The sequence below is a fragment of the Bidens hawaiensis genome, unplaced genomic scaffold, assembly GCF_021521415.1.
Source record: "Bidens hawaiensis isolate Kalapana, Puna unplaced genomic scaffold, B.hawaiensis_p1.1 tig00000097_1, whole genome shotgun sequence".
Taxonomy (NCBI): domain Eukaryota; kingdom Viridiplantae; phylum Streptophyta; class Magnoliopsida; order Asterales; family Asteraceae; genus Bidens; species Bidens hawaiensis.
The window spans coordinates 6,663,424-6,670,503 of NW_027491017.1; the positions used below are offsets into that span (position 1 = coordinate 6,663,424).

At 32.4% G+C, this 7,080-nt stretch overlaps 1 pseudogene across 1 annotated transcript; it reads right to left on the reverse strand.

Moving 5' to 3' along the window:
• Positions 1-4,130: 4,130 nt before the first annotated feature.
• Positions 4,131-6,302, reverse strand: LOC143565017 (protein XAP5 CIRCADIAN TIMEKEEPER-like; annotated as a pseudogene). Its single transcript, XR_013140987.1, has 12 exons — positions 6,076-6,302; positions 5,937-6,002; positions 5,802-5,866; positions 5,597-5,715; positions 5,459-5,537; positions 5,282-5,358; positions 5,139-5,200; positions 4,927-5,058; positions 4,780-4,833; positions 4,616-4,681; positions 4,462-4,536; positions 4,131-4,361 (listed from the first exon to the last, which is right to left on the reverse strand). The product of XR_013140987.1 is annotated as a protein XAP5 CIRCADIAN TIMEKEEPER-like (transcript).
• Between the last annotated feature and the right edge of the window lie 778 nt (positions 6,303-7,080).

The following is a 7,080-nucleotide window of genomic DNA, read 5'->3' on the forward strand; positions in this document are numbered from 1 at the left end:
CTAACTATACTAATAAATGAAAATAATAAAGATGATGTGGCCATCCCACATTTATTTTTGGTCTAATCTCTCTTCTTATTCATTTGACTTATTCATGGGTTATGGAGGAAAACCATATTGATAAATGGGTTATAATTTCCTTTCTAATTCTCTAATCTCTCATTTAATTCTACCTAACAATCCATGGGTCATGATTCAAGATAATTTTAGCAAATGAGTTATAATTTCATTTCTAATTATCTAATTTCTCATCTAACAATCCATAGATCATGGGTCAAAACAATTTCGAGAATTGGGTTATAATTTTCATTCTAATTTTCTAATTTTTCATCTCATTCATCATAGTTATTCACGGGTAATTGGTCAAAACAATTTATGCAAATATTGTATATAAAAATCAATTTTGTAAATATGAGATTTTAGACTTCTTATTGTTTGTACTATATATTTTATTTTTACCTTTAATTTTGTTCATTTCTTTAAAATAATGGATATTTTTATTTTTATTATTTGCCAAATCTCGTGTAATACACGGGTTCAAAAGCTAGTATATATATATATATATATTACTATTTGTAGCCCCTACACCATTACGCCCCAAGAAAATCCCATCTCTTGCTGACTGGACGCCACGTGTCGTAATTCGCCCTGATTTGTAGCCCCTCCACTACGCATAGCCTTAACTTATCCAGAATGTGCCTTTAAAAACAACAAACATCTAGTAGTTACTATTCAAAAAAAAAAGCACATCTAGTAATTGGTTTATATTTGGTAGCTTCTTTTGGCAACAAACATCCAACTCTAGAAGCTTCTTATGGCAGTTCTAGGAGCAACTTTTAGGCAATATTGTGCAGCCCTTCTAAGCTGTTGTAGGCTGTTCCGAACAACCCTATTTGGTACAACAGGTTGCGGATGATTTTGGCAGCTCCGGATACCCCTTGAACAGTTTGGAAAGTTCCAGATGCACGGTATAGCGAGCTGAAAAATTGACGGTGCGAGACATTATGCCCTCTTATCTGATACAGTTTTCTCATCATTTAGGTTTGTCGTAAGGGTATGACTTTCATAGTTATTACTAGTACTCATTTGTTTTGTTGATTTATTATTCCCTTGCATCTTAGATGTCAAAAGTTAAAACAGTTTTGAAGTCGGGTCTCAGTGAGATCAACCGCTCTAAGCCTCTAACCTTAAGATAGAGGAAATGTCTATTCTCATCTCACCATCCCCAAACCACCCTACTGATAGTTTTTGTTAGTGTGATTTTATTCAATACATTTGTTTATTTTCACATTTATTGAAAAATCACATAATATTGTATTTACAAGATAAGAAATATATATGAGATAAAAAAATCCTAAAATCTACTTGTTTTTTGTGTGTAAAATATTGGTAGTGGATTTTTAGAAGAAAAAACTGAAAGCATGTACGAGCAAAGAACTATTAGACTATCCTTAATGGCGGGAGGCATCAAAGCCTCTACACAGTGCCACGTAAGCATCGGGGGCATCGAAACCCCACCAATAATGCCCCGTTGTAGTTTAAAACCCATTGACGCTCATATTATATATACACACACATACATACATGTTGCGACATCCACACTTTTTATGAACACATTAAACAAATCTATATCTATAATATATAATAAATAAAGGTTTTTATTGCCACGTGTCATCACCAAAGTATTTCATACAAAATTTTTTCTTCTCTCTCTTATTAAATACAAAATCTTCACTCTCATCTCTCATATTAAATACATTTATCTTTGTTAAAAATAATTTTGAATTTCATTTTTCTCTTTTTAATCTTTAATTTTCTCTTTTTAATAAAAATATTATTGGATGAAGAGGCAAGATTAACTTAAATTTAAAATTTCAATAAATTTTAACTTATTAAATATGTGATTGTTTACTAAATTACATGTTTTTTTTCTTTCAAACTCTTAAAAGGCAAATTCACTATCGATGTATTCTCATTGTTTATGCAGTAGAAACTCGATAAATTAATACCCGATTATTTAATAAACTCTCTAAGATAATATTTTTTGCCGGTCCCGACTCGGGTATAGGATGCTAAATTAATAATTCGCTAAAATTATAAGATAATACATTTTTGATAATTTTTTTGGACCTCATATAAAATATAAATTAATAATTCCTTTTATATAGCATATTACATGAATTATTTATGAATGTTTCTTGAAAAATGACTCAATTGTCTTTTGTTTTTTGTTAAAATCAATTTCCCCTTGAATCTCGTCTCTAATTTTCCTTAACATGGTAAGAACTTTTGGTGTTGTTTTCTCATAGCTCAACAAGAAATTGTTCAATGTGATTGCCGCTTTAATAGCTTCGTTTCGCGAAGGGGGCTCCATTGTAGAACTTTCATCATCTTCTTCATCGATATCATCTTTATTAATTCCAATAACGCTTTCAATAATTTCAATAAATTCTTCATCAGTCAACAACTATGCAGCTGCATTTTCTTTTGGGTGAGTCAGAACATCTTCGACATCCATTGCATTGCGATAATCCAACTCTTTGATCAATAATTAAGTGGAAGCTTGAAAGGTGTTTGTAAACTAAGTATTCTGCTATAAATTAATAAAATATTAATTAATATATAAATTAATAATTATTAACTCTTTTAATTAATAAATTTTGGTGGTCCCAAGTGTATTATTTTATAGAGTTTCCACTGTATTAACTTAAACGAGCGAATTTTTTAACTGGTTAAAGTATTAAACATGGTTCAAGTAAAAAATATTTATGATTAGAATGTTTCGATCACGGGTTGGTTTAAAAGTAACCATTTACAACTCTTTCTTTAATTGATTGTTTAAACAACTCATCATTTATGTTACGTTAATCATCTTAAAAATTCACAAAAATATAAACACTAGACTACATGTTTTGGTTTTCAGGTGGATAATACAACTTTTTATACTTGGAATACAAATGTTATACATTAGCACACTGTTAATCAAATTAGAAATTGACTCTGTATATCCTTCTACTATTGTAGATTTCAAAAATATAGATTTCTTTAGTAAAACGAGTTGTACATGCACCAAAAAATTAGGCCGTTCAAGAAATTAGCAAACGTTAGTTATCAGACATAAAATGATACGTTACAAGACGGTATTAATTTCCTGATGTTTTAAATTGCATTAAAATCTAAGGTTGTCAAGTCATATGTTAGTCCTAAAAGCCGATGTTGAAGTGATGTTGCTTAAAATATTAACTAGAAAATTGGTCTATGCAATGAAACTAAACTACATATGATAATACAATATGATAATCGTGCAATAGAAGCCGAAATCATATCCGGAAGTAATATTGGAACTCATACTTCCATTCTTTAAAAATAATCCTACACCTTTAGATAAAACAATTAATTTCAAATAATGAATTTTTCACTTTATTTTTGTTTTGCAATGAAGATTAATAAAAGTTAAGGTCAATCATTATAGATAGTTGTTTTCTTTTTTAAACAATTTATTTTAGTTTATGATTAGTTATGTGTTGTATTATTCATAGTTAAAAGTAGAAATAATAAGAAACTACTAAGTTTTTATATAAAAAGTAAGTTGCAAATAAAACTACAAATATTGTGTATAAAATGTTTTGAGATTCATGAATTTTGTAACAACTTTTTATTTCCACATTGTGTAATTTATTCTATCATATAATATATCTTTATATTTGTTGAACATATTTTTTTAAATTTTATATTATGTTCTTATTTAAATAAATTTATTTATTTATTCTAACCCGTGTGCTACACGGGTAACTAACCTAGTATGAAATATATTCAAGTTTAAATGGATATATGTAACTGTATCATGTTTTAAGGCTTATATTATGGTTTAACAGTATAAAAACTACCTTTTTAGGGAGTTTTAAGTTTGTTTAATTGCTACATGCCAGTTAATTTTGATCTCAAAAGTCCGCTTCTCAAATTGTAACCAAGCTAAAACACATTCAAATTCTGACTTTAAATACATTCAGACTTTGAATATGTGCGGTCTCAAACCGATGAACACAAAGATACCACTCCTAACAGATGCAATATCTGAACACTTCAAAACGGTCGCTAAACAAAATTCAAATACATAGAACACCACTTGATAACAGACTTGACATATTTAACACCAGAAATGATATCCCACATACCTATAATGTAAAAACAAGCAAATTGCCACTGGATAAAGACAGTATAGAATCCAAAAGCAAATGATAACATGTAGCATCTAAAAACATTTGACATAAACCTTAGAAAACATAAGACTTTGCTTGTCTTTCAGTTCATCAATCCCCATGGATAGTATACCTCTCCCACTTCTTTGTCGGGTCATATATCTGCAACCGTTATCACAATGCCATAAAATCTCATCCTTTTTGTCAAAATATATGCAACAAACATAACAAAAACGTGACATAAGACGGGTGAAACGTTTACCTCCCATCTTGAAGCGGGAAATATGTGCTTGTTCTTCTCGTACCAGTGCCTCTCAACAACTTTACCAGCATGTGACTATTGAATAATGACAATATAAATTTATATCACACTCGAAGAAAAAAGTAATATAAACATATAGATTTGAAAGTGTTACCTCATCCTTCTCTATAGTTGCATCTGCAATTGTTCGCACATCCTCATGCACATCAAAGTGGAAAAGCTGTCGAACATGAACATCTATTTAGTATTTACCATTTTACCCAGGATAACAGAAGATCAGACAATTAAGTAACCATTAATAATAAAAACTAAACATACCGGGCCACTTTTTCCCCTAGCTTTGTTCACAATCAGCTCATAGAAACTGTGTTGCTGAAAATAGTCAACAGTCGTCAGACCCGGGGAACAGAATAATAATTATAAAACTAAAAAAAGAGTATCCAAAGCAAATTAGAGAAATCTTACATGTGGAATGATGAGATCTTCTTTCACATACAGAAGATTTTCAACCGAAGTTGTACGTATTTCACGAAACTCGGGTGCAAGTTGCTGCTGAACAGCACGTAGGAACTCACCTATAGTATCGCCTTTTCGAACCTTTTAACGCCAAACCAGAAAAAAGTGGTCAACAGTTGGTGGGAATATAAATTTAATGATAATGTAGATATAACAAATACCTGCATCACTCGGCGATGGCCTGCTCCATCCCAGTAACTGTAAGTGATTCCAAGGGCCTCATCTGCAATGCAACTATTAATATACGACTAAAAGATATCTTTAATAACCTTATACAACATTGAGTTCTTATAGTATAAATTACTTTTAATCTGTTCTTGCTCACGTAGCCACTGTTTTTGCAACCGTTCACGCTCAGCTTGCTCCTCTGCCTCTCTCTCACTGAAGAAGTATGCTTCACACCACCATGGTGACAATTAATCAGCTTAAAAATAAGATTTTTATTGCAGGGTATTGAGGGTGGTATAAAAAGACGGCATACCTGTCTGGCAGAAAACTAGTTTCTACTGTGGGATCTTTGCCAAAGCCTCTTCGCGTGACCATACCTGGTTCTGTATTTTCTCGAAAAACAGGACAACAATGTGTTAAGATTAATTAGGAATATTAAATATTAAGTAACACTTACTATCATCACTGCCCTCTTCTTCTTCCTCATTTTCAATTTCTTCAGAGAAAGATAGCCTAGGGTTAGCCTTGATTTTCCTCTTTTTAAGCTTCTGTAACTGAAGCTCCTCTTCCCTAAAACACAAAAAAGCCAAGGTACATAATATAACCGCAAACAAGTGATTAACCAACCAGATGTTATGTTATGTTATGTTACTCACTCTTGTTGTAGCTTTTGAAGCTTCTCTTTCTCCTCTTCTTCGATCTTGGTTCTAATGTTAACCCTCTATAAATGATTAATGATAATTGTTAAGCAGTGCGAAAGAATAACAGTATTGAATAAATCAGTTATTGACCTTCTCAACATACTGCTCCCTCGTAACCAATCCAACAGTTTCCTTCTTGAAGGCAGTCTCAAGTATCTGTAAAATTAACAAGATAAGATAAGATAAAGTATAATAATCCATAAAAGTAACGACAATGAAGGGTGCTTACTTCTTAGGTACCGGATCCGAATTGAAGAAGACCCGACTGGGCTTTAGCGTTTTTGGTTTTGAGGTCTTGGATCTTTTTCCGTTCGGCTTCTCTTTGTTTCTCGAGTCTTCGGATCCTCACGGCGTCTTGGGCCGTCCCCACGTACCCGTCACCCATACCCGACATCTTTGCCTTTGGGTTTCGGAGAGGATTGTCACGGAAGCAAGCAACCGAGGGTTTGTATGTTTGGGAAGATTGATCCTTAAGTTGATAGATTTATTTGTACCCTCGTGCTGGTTCTCGGGCGTGCATTCCGTCAGTTGACCGCCAGCTGATGCAAGACCAATTTGGGTTAATAATAATAATAATAATAATAATCATCATCATCTATAGGTTAATTAAGATAGGGATTTTTACATGTATCCCCTCCTTAAGCTTCTTAATTACATATTTCTCCAATGCAAAAACCTTAATTACATATATCCCCTTTTAGTATGCAATTCCTACTCTTATCAATTTACAATGCCAAAGAAACAAAACGTCGTTCTATTATCTGATTTTGTTCCATTATACTCCCAGAAGAGAACAACTCATGGTTCCATTGACACCTCTGTCAGTTCCGGCGTCGACCCCGTAACCACCGGCGTTCCAGCAGCATTCAGAAGAGAACGGCGTCACCTTGTTCCATTGACGCCTCCGTAATCTCCGGCGTTCTAGCAGAAACGTCCGTAATCTCCGGCGTTCCAGCAGCAACGCCCGTCAAGGTTGTAGTTTTTTTTAACTCCGGTAAGTTTGTTGTTTTAGTTTAGCCTACAAACCCTAATTTTTTGCATCTTATAATCTGTATATGTATAGTTTATAATACAGATTGTTTTTTTTGCTGAAGATGGATGGGATAATGGCTTATTTGAGATTGATTTTCATCTTAAAAGAATCTTGTTAGACCTTTTGTGTTTTGTTTGCACGTATTCATGTAAATAATTAGGTATATCAAGATTATGAAATATAAAAAAACTTGTTTTAAAT